Genomic DNA, 10806 nt, shown 5'->3' on the forward strand with positions numbered 1-10806 from the left:
CCACGCATGCTGCCACTCTCTGGTGAATTTCAGTACTGCACATTTTACAACATATCAGCTCAGAAGCGAGATCCGGGGCTCATCGGGAAACAACCGGGGCTGTAGCCCAAGTAGCCGCCCCCTAGATCCGCCACTGCTTAAAAGTATAATATTCTCGCCTCAAACGATCTTAAAACGTACTTTTGAACAACAACAGCAGCAGAAAAGGGAATTTTTTAACTTACCGCTGTGAGCTCTGTTTGCGCTGTCTCAAATCAAGCTGCGGCCGCGGTGCATTCTGGGCAAGCGGTCAGTCTGAAGAACGCACAAGTCTGCTCTGATGCATGCTCGATAAAGAGGGCGGGCGAGAACAACATCCGGGGAATTCGGCGCGTTCTCGATTTGGCGTTCTCAGCATAGACATATATAAAGAGTAGACCCCGCATCGACCGCTCTCGCCTATAGGCGCTGACGAGATTTAGGGGCGCCATCTTGGGGCGGTCGACAACTCCGCTAAGTCTAATGTGTTAACCAGGTGCAGAATCAATTTTAATCAACTATAACTCGTTTAATGTTGAACTAATTTTCACATTTGTTTTGCTTAAAACTTTAAAACTATAGCTATTATAACAAATGGTCCAATGCGTTTAAATAATCTTAGTGGGGTTAAAAGTAATAGAATATTCTGACATGATGTATGTATGTTTCAAAACACAGCCACGCACACATTTTTCATATTTTTTTTATTGCTATATAAACAAACACATTTGTACATGTACATATGTACATATACTTCCCAAAAAGAACCCGTGATGGGCGAAATCTGTAAAGTAGTAACCTTTATTTATTTTTTTACAATTATTATATACAATGAAATACACTATAGTATATTGAAACCATAGAACAAAACCTTTTTACCGGCCCAAGCATTTAACAAATGAAAGTACTATATAAACGTTTTTTTATTATTATTTACAAATAAGCTGTAAAATAATAATTTTAATCAATACGAACTGAAGGCTTCAAATTGCGGAGATCTGCGCGGCCCACCGCGACCCGAGTCATTGGATTAGAACGGGATAAAATGAAAAATTAATATAAAAAAATAGAAAGTACAGTAGGACAAATAGTGACTCGTGTGTATTTCACTGCTCTTTTGACTGAGGCGCTGCATCCGTGACTCCGCTCTGTAGCGTTTTTTTCTTCTAAAGCCCGCGGTGCAGGTGAGTTTTTTTTCGGGAGAAGAACACATTTTTATCAGTAGTTGTCACTATTTTTTCTTCTGGGCAAAAAGATTCGTATAAACCGACACGCCACCTGATGAGAACTGTAATGAACGGCTCATCAATGCAAATCCGTGAAGCAGCGAGACCGTGAAAGGTGAACCGCAATATAGCGAGGGTTCACTATATATATATATATATATATATATATATATATATATATATATATATATATATATATATATATATATATATATATATATGCTGTTTATTCACTAATGTCTAACAACAACTTTGTATCTCCTATAGAAAACTTACATTCTGATCAAAAATATAAACAATGTCTTTTCATCTTGCTTGTGAAAGTTATCCCTCGAGCCCTGACATAAATAGTCCCTCGATTTAAACAAAAATGAGCCGCACAGTGCTGAGGCATCATTAGTGTGTCAGCTTGAATCAGCAGGATTAGGTATCAAGTCGACCGCCCCAAGGTGGCGCCCGTAATTCCTGCGCAGCGACAGTCAATGCGGGGTCTACTCTTATATTATGTCTATGGTTCTCAGCATTGGAACAGTGCTCGGGCTGAGGCTGATGACGTGTCACGAGCACACGAGCACACGTCACGAGAACGCTCAAGAACGCAGAGCCGAGCAAGATGGCGGCGTGAGTGGTTGGTTTTTTCAAGCTCTCCCGAGATTGTTTGGATAAGGAGCTGTTATTACTGCTTTAACGCAGGGAAGCATTTATTCTGAGACCTTCATTAAACAGTGTGCTTAAAGTTGCTTAAAAAAGAAGTCCTGAAAACTTCAAAGAATGGCTGCAAGTGGTAAGCGCAAATCCGTCAGCACAGAAAATACACCAACAAAGATGTCGGCTAAAAGTCAGAAATCAATGGAAGACCATGACTTCGCTGAAAACATCATAGCAACTTTAAAGTTGACGATAAACGAGAGGGCGGACGGTCTTCAAGCAAGCATAAATGACCTCAAAGATTCGGTGGATTATATCCACGAGGAAATGAAAGAAATGCAAGAAAAGATGACCGAAACCGTCAGGAGAGTTGAAAAATCAGAAAAAAAGGTGCTGCTAATGGAAAATAAGCTGCTCGAACTTTCACGTTATAAAAGAAGGTGGGACTTGAGACTTTCGGGAATAAATGAAGAAGAAGGAGAAGATGTTCGCAGCAAAGTTATTTCCATTTGCCAGAAGACAGCACCAGAATGCAAAGAAAAACTACCAGACGTCATTGACAGCGTACACCGGCTGGGTCGCGTTACAAACACGGGACGTCCTCGAGAAGTTATTATCCAGTTCTCTATGAGACACTACAGGGATGCGGTATGGAAGGCGGCCAAGCAGTCATCTTTCCTGAAATCAAACAACCTGCGCTTCAAGGAGGACTTTTCCCCAGAGGACCGTCAGAGAAGAAACATGCTGTGGCCGCTGGTGAAAAAAGCACGCGAAGAAGGGAAAACAGCCTTCTACGTCGGTCCCAGAGCCTTTGTTATTGACAAAGGAGGAAAGAGGAAAGAACTCGAACCTGCTGATGATTAAAATACATCTTGAAAATCAGAACTAAGAGTTAAGTAATGACATTTAAATATCGTTAAAGCTCCGTTTATTTTAATCTCTCTGTTGGGAGAGTTTGTTAGATATTCCTGTAAACTCAATTTTCAGGGTTAGCAGCTACAATTCTTAGTAGCATTTCTTTTTTTAAAGTTATTTCACTCAATGCTCGAGGGTTAAGGAACAACACTAAAAGAAAGGCAACTTTTTTATACATTAAAAATTTTAAAGCGGATTTCTGTTTTATCCAAGAAACACATTCAACTGCAAATGATACCAAATTCTGGAAAAGTCAGTGGGGGGACGAAATATGGCTGGCACATGGCACTACTCAATCAGCAGGAGTGGCAATATTACGAAACAACTTCAGGGGAGATGTATTATGTTCACTCTTAGATACATGTGGGCATTTTGTTTTATTTTTTTTTCGATATATGGGTACAATACCAAAGCAGAAAATATGCAACTTTATGATAGATTAAGTAACGGGGTAAATCATTTATTGGGAAAATATCATAATATGAATATTATTATTGGTGGGGACTTCAATTTAACACTTAATGATACTTTAGATAGATTTCCTCCAAAAGCTAATACAAATCCAAACACAGTTCTAGAAAACCTTATGTCAACCTTTGGCCTGACTGATGTATGGAGACAAAAAAATAATTCCAAAGTTGAATTTACGTGGCAAAACAAAACAGGCTCCTTTAAATCAAGAATTGATTTCTGGCTTGTATCTGATTTAATAGCTGATGAAATTAAGTCAGAGATTCTTCCAGCCCCTTTATCAGACCATAAGCTTATTTTAATTGAAAAAACTAAATTAAACCAGTTTGGAAAAAATAAAATTACAGCTTACTGGAAACTCAACTCTTTACTGTTAGAAAATAAAACAGTAGCAGAAAACATTAAACAAACAATTATAAAATATTGGAATACAGCTCAAAGTCAGAAGGAATTTAGTAAAAATTGGGAACTCCTAAAATATGAACTTCGAAAAATGTTAATGAAAACTGGAGCTGAGATTGCTAAAAGAAAAAGAAAAGTAGAATCAGAAGTAGTAAAAGAAATTATCTTACTGAACAATGTTCTGCCAGAAAATTTATCTGAAGAACAAAAGATTAGATTAAACCATTTACAGCTGAACCTGGACAATATTTACATTTCCAAAGCTAAAGGGGCGTACATCAGATCAAGACAGAAATGGTTAGAAGAAGGAGAAAAAAACTCTTCTTATTTTTTTAGATTAGAAAAAAAACACCAAATATCTAACAGTATTATGAAACTTCAAATCAATAATAACATCTGTGAAGACCCTGTTCAAATCTCTTCTTATTGCGAGACTTTTTTCCAAGAACTTTATCAATCAAAATGTTCTGATGAAACTATCACACAATATATTAACTCTCTGAATAAAATGCAAAAAATTAGCAAAAATAATAAAGAACAATGTGATTCCTTGATCACGCTTGAAGACATCCAAAAATCCATCAATACATTAAAATTAAATAAATCACCGGGGACTGATGGCCTTAATACAGAATTTTATAGAAAGTTTTCAGAACATCTATCGCCATTTTTACATCAAGTTTATCTTGAAAGTTTGAATTCTGGATCACTCCCACCAACAATGACCCAAGGTCTGATTACACTGATCCCTAAACCACAAAAAGACAAGCTTCTTCTGGATAACTGGCGACCAATTACATTACTACAAAATGACTATAAAATTATTGCAGGCTGTATTGCGACAAAAATTAAGAATACTCTTGAAGAAGTGGTTGATGAAACTCAGTCTGGATTCATACCAGGCAGACATATAACTAATAATATCAGACTTATATTGGATCTGCTAGATTATTCAGATTTAATAGAGGGGGGTGGTCTCATATTATTTCTAGATTTCTTTAAAGCCTTTGACACAGTTGAACATACATTTTTGTTTAAAGCATTAGAAGTATTCGGATACGGACAAGTCTTAATTAAAAGTTGTCAAATGTTATACAGGAATTGTAATGCATCTGTAAAATTGTCACATGGCTGCTCTAAAAGATTTTATTTGAAAAGAGGTCTTAGACAAGGGTGTCCTGTCTCCCCATATCTATTTATTCTGGCCATGCAAATCCTTTCGTTTAAAATCAAGGAAAAAATTACAGGAATGAATGTTGCAAACAGAAATATCGTAATTTCCCAGCTTGCGGATGACACTGCACTTTTTTTAAAGAATAAATGTGAAATAAAAAACTCTATTGAAATCATCAACTCCTTCTCCAAAGCTTCTGGTTTGACTCTAAATCTAAGCAAATGTGAAATACTTTCCATTAAATCTGATCTAAAAGGTACATTCCTCAACATTCCTATAAAAGACAAAGTTAAATATCTTGGAATCACAATAATTAAAGATCAAAATATAAGATCAATTGAAAATTTTAACCCCATAATTAAAATAGTTGAACAAAGATTTAATCTATGGCTCCAGAGAGATCTTTCTCTTTTAGGTCGCTCATTATTAGTCAAAGCTGATGGTTTATCTAGACTTATCTATCCGGCCCTTGCTCTTGATGTTCCCAAACAGATCAGTACCAACATTAATAAAATAAACTTTAACTTTATATGGAAAAAGAAATGCCATCTCATCAAGAAAAATATTCTAATGAACAAAGTTGAAAAAGGAGGAATTGAAGCCCTTGATTTCACATCTTTAAACAATTCATTCAAAATTAAATATTTAAAAAATCTTCTAAAAAACCCAACCTCTATATGGAATGCTATTCCCACTTACAACTTTGACAAAATTGGAGGATTACCCTTTCTTCTCAGATGCAATTACAGTATACCCAAAATACCCTTAAAATTATCTACATTTCATAAACAAATGCTGTTAAGCTGGTCACTATTGTACAAACACAATTTTTCTCCTCATAAATATTATATCTGGAATAATGAAGACATTAAATACAAAAATAAGACAATCTTTTACAGAAAATGGTATGATAGGGGAATATTACTTGTAAACCAATTACTAAATCCAAATGGTCATTTATTGTCTTATTCTGACTTTATGTTACTTTTCCAATTTCCTGTTACCCCTAAAGAATATGCTGTTGTGTTTGACGCAATCCCCAGTGGGTCATTAAAGCTTTTATCATCTTTCCCCACACATCAAATTCACTCAATGCCAAATTTTGATCCAAACTCCATTTATATTGATTACGATTGTCCTTTTATAAGTAAGAAAACAACCAACAAAAGATTAAGAAATATTCTATTACGAGATGTTGTTTTTTCACCAGCTTGTGTTTTTTATTGGTCCAACACTTTTGAAAATATAAATTGGAAGTGGACTTGGTTGCTCCTTAAAAAATACTTAATAAACAACAAAGTAAGAGAAATTTCTTATAAAATTATTCATAATGTTTATCCTGTTAATGCATTTTTGATAAAAAGATATAAATGGGATTTGGACCCAAAGTGTACTTTTTGTAAAAATAATGAAGAAAAGCTTATTCATCTTTTTTGGGATTGTAATTATACAAAAATATTTTGGAGAGATATGTCACTCTTTTTTCATCAAAGAAATCTCAATATTACTTTAACAGATAAGGATGTTTTATTTGGGATGGAGAAATGTCAACTTGTCAAAACAGAATTCTTATATGTTGTTAATTTTTTTATTATTTATGGTAAATATCATATACACACCTCCAAATATTTACAACAAAAACCTAATTTCCAGATTTTATTATCTTCTATTAATATCTATATAGAATCCTTAAAATTCAGTTCAAATGCTAAAGCCATTCAAATCATAACTGCCCTTAAAGAATTGCAACCCTCGAGCACAGACTTGATTTTGACATTGTAAAATAATTGCTCTGTTCTGTAAAGCCCTTTGATATTGTATCTGTTTGTAATTACTATTGTTCTATATTGTTCTTGTATGTTCTTTTTTGCAATAAAAAAAAAAAAAAAAAAAAAAAAAAAAAAAAAAAAAACGCTCAAGAACGCATATTGAGAAACGGCCTCTGTTTCTCTATCCTGTCTGTGACGTGTTAAATCAAACAATCTGCTGTATCAGTTTATCTCCAGCAGGTGGTGCTGTCGTAACTTCTTTAACAGCTGAAATAAAACGGTTGAAATATTTTTTTTTTTTTTTTTTTTTTTTACAGAGTTAAATACTGATTTCAATGTTTACTTGAATAGTCTGGTTACTGAAATTTGATTTACAAATTAACTTGCCTTTCTCACTATTGTAACCTACCTTGTAATATTACATTACAAATTAAAGAAATACATTTGTGGAAATCGTCTTTAAAGGCAGGATTTTATTTAGGTCGTCTCCTGTAGTTAATTATTTTTTTCCTAAAAAATATATTTTTGACCTGCTTGGTTTTTGATTGGACTATAGTATTAAAAGCCAAAAAATATCCACACCACTGCATTGTTTTAAAGTATGATACATAACATTGTTCATATTGGTCCAACAAACTATTTTGCTCTTTTTGTGTTAAAGTTATTAGTTGATCCTCCCTCAGATTATTGAAGAACATGTGGTGCACTAATTGATTAACGATAGAAATCTATCACAAAAAAGTTACAAAATATTTTTTATACTAAATTTAAAGAGAATTTATGAAGAAACAGGAACTAAAATAAAGCCCAGAAAATTTTTTGTCTATTTTTATTTTAATCATAACTATAATTTTCTTTAATTTCAGTCACATATTGAACATAATAAGAAGCTAAAGCTCAAAATAGAGGTTTTCTTTAGAAATAAATCTTGCTTTTCTCTCAGTGCAGGAAGCATCTCGTCTTAATGACCTTCCTGTATGGGGTAAGAGAGCTTTCTAAATAGATTTGTACATAAAAGGATAGTTGTGTCCATATCAGTCAGAAGTTGTGCATAACAAACATTTGTAAACTCATAATAATTTAAATCACATTCAAAAGATACAACATACGGTTTAAATAGTTACAACTTCAATAACTAATAAATACAAATTTCAAGTTTAAATTTGTGCTTTACTCTTTATGAACACAAACAGCAGCGGCTGCTTGAGAATACGGATTTTTTCTTTGAGAATACAAATTCACAACAGTGGTCTGACGTCACGGTTTCCAAGGCTGGTTAATGGAGCACAGAGTGCGAAGATAGGAGCCGCGCATGCGCTCTTCAGACTGACCGTCTCTGAATGCACCGCGGCTGCAGATTCATTCCAGACAGCGCAGAGCTCACAGTGGTAAGTTAAACACTTCCTTTTCTGCTGCTGCTGTTCTTCAAAAGTACGTTTTCAGGTAGTTTGAAGCGAGAATATTATACTTTTAAGCTTCCCTATGTGGCCTGTTTACAGAGTTAGTGTGTAATTTTAATAAAAAGTCCGACGTTGAGCGTCTGTGCCAACTGGTAGGTTTTTTAAGACTGACAGCCTATTTCCTACTTTTATCTTTAAAAAAACAACATTGAGGATGGTATTAAACATGTGATCACGTTGAAATTGTGACTATTTATCTGTAAATAATTAAAATGAAAACACAATTTTTATATATTAGTAACAGTAAAGGGAGTAGAGTTAAGCTACTTTGTCTAACCTTCACAGCATTGTTCATTAAGGAAAAGTAATTTCTGTCTGTCCACCTTTACAGTGATTAATCTATAAATTATGTGCAGTTAGTTCAGTTCATTCTTTCAGTGAAATGGTAGAAATACCAGAGAAGGGAAGCCATTTGTTACATTTACTACTATACATTTGACCCTTTCTTTCTTGAGAACTATAATAATCTGCACGTTAACCACATATAGTTTTATGGTGTGAAAAGGTGAGAATTGAAAAAAACAATTATGGTAACATTTGGCATTTTTTATTTACAGGAAGAAACAGAAACAAAATATGTGAGGATAAACACTTCTGTGCCAATCCTCCAAATATTTTTTAATGAAGGGGACCTGAAACCAGCCTTCAGGCTTCTGGTTTCAGGTGGTTTTCGTCCTCCTCCTTCAGCTGCTGCCCATCCAGAAGGTCCATGGATGGCCACAGGAGATAGAGGTGCTGGTGACCCTCTGGTGGCTGGCCTGCGGTGCATCCTAGAGGGAAACAGCTTGCCAGTAAGATCTCTTACCTTCTTGTCCTTAAATAGAGCCAACAATGACACACAATTGATACATAGATTATATTAATTGGATAGAAGATTAAGACATATCAGCATATTACCTAAATTACAAGTTATTTTATATTTGGTACAGGTCTAGTGGAGGCACGCTACAACAGACACCACGCCAAGGCTGATAAAAATCATTGAGCGCGCCTTTGGTGATCTGAAGAGACGGTGGCGTTCCATCTTCTTAAGGGTGCTGGAGGTCCGCCCGACGTTTGCCCAAAAAGTAATCGGCGCCTGCTGCATCCTCCACAATATTTGTATAGAGCAGTGCTTCTCAAATAGTGGGGCGCGCCCCCTAGGGGGGGCGCGGTGCAATACCTGGGGGGGCGCGTGTGACCCTGGGGAACAGGATTTTTTTTTTTTTTTTTGGCCGTACTAGTATAAAGTGTAATTGCGCATCCACTACAGTAGGGGGCAGTGGCGCTCTCATTGTTACTTTTGTCACGTTTGCGACAGTGCAACATTTTACGACTTACAGATTTGCCTTGGTTACCAGTGTTGAGTCAACAGAAAGCTCCGTCAGCGTTCTGTCTATAGCCTCCGTTATTCAACATAACAACCCCCAACATGAAAAAGTTTTTAACAGGGATGAAAAGGAAAGCGGAGATATACAAAGATAATGAGACAAAAGAAAGTCACCCGAAAGCTATGACGAGGAAATACGACGAAGCGTATTTAGCGCTTGGCTTCACGGTGACTACAGTTGGAGAAGAGGAAAGACCGCTGTGTTTGGTGTCTAAAAATGCTCGCAGCGGACAGCATGAATCCAAATAAATTAGCGCGTCACCTGAATACGTTACACCCCAATCACGGCGATAAGCCGCAAGAGTTTTTTCAGCGAAAACGTGCTGAATATTGCCAACAGTTATCCCGCTTTGTGAAGGCTACTTCAGTAAACCACCGAGCGCTGTTTGCATCATATAAGGTGGCGTACCAAATTGCGCGGTGCAAAAAGCCCCACACCATAGCAGAGGAGCTGATACTGCCTCCTCATTTTGATCAAAAAAAGAAAGAAAAAATGAGCACAAATTGTTTAATTCATTTTGGTTTTGTAGGTTCAAGTGTTTTATATATTGTGCTCCTGAGTTAATGTTGCTGAACTGAATATATATTAGTTTTTTTTTTTTTTTAGTTTTTGTAGTTTATTAGTTATTATAATTATTAAATATTATTTATTGATCTGATTAAATTTTGCAATGGTGAAATTAGTTGGTCAAACATGTTTACAGTTTAAACAAGGATTTATTTATTTTTAATTTCAGGCATTGATGCACTTAAAATCATTTCTGTTGCAGACTTAAAACACGATTTAATAAAGTTATTCTTTGTAAGTTTGACCATATGTCTTTCTTTTTTTCTTTAATGTTAATAAGGATAAAATGTTATGCAGGGATGGATAGTCACGGTGGGGAGTGGGGGGCGCGAATAGTTTTCTTCTTGCTAGGGGGGGGCGTGACAGAAAATAATTGAGAAGCACTGGTATAGAGGCAGGTAACCAGCTAGATGAGGAGGACGAGGAGATGGACCCAGAGGAGGATGACCGTCCAGCGGCTGAAGACAGGAAGCTGCTCCAGCTGGCTGCATGTTTAAGTGAACATGACTACACCTGACCTAATGTAGATCAGTTTTAGTCATGTCCACATGCTGCTTCATTTCATTTTTTTCACCACCTGTAACAATACATAAAATAATCAGTGAATTAATTTCCATTCCAACTTTTTTTAATTGTATGTTTGTAGGTGTTGTCTATTTGTATAAGATGTTAATAGAAGTTATTTATTTGTTTTAAACCACGTTAGTAACTGTTAATTTGTTGAATATGTTACACCTTCATTCTGTTCCAAAGTTAAAACATTTGTCTAAAATAAATATCTGTTTT

The sequence above is a fragment of the Fundulus heteroclitus genome, chromosome 12 (genome assembly GCF_011125445.2).
Source record: "Fundulus heteroclitus isolate FHET01 chromosome 12, MU-UCD_Fhet_4.1, whole genome shotgun sequence".
NCBI lineage: Eukaryota > Metazoa > Chordata > Actinopteri > Cyprinodontiformes > Fundulidae > Fundulus > Fundulus heteroclitus.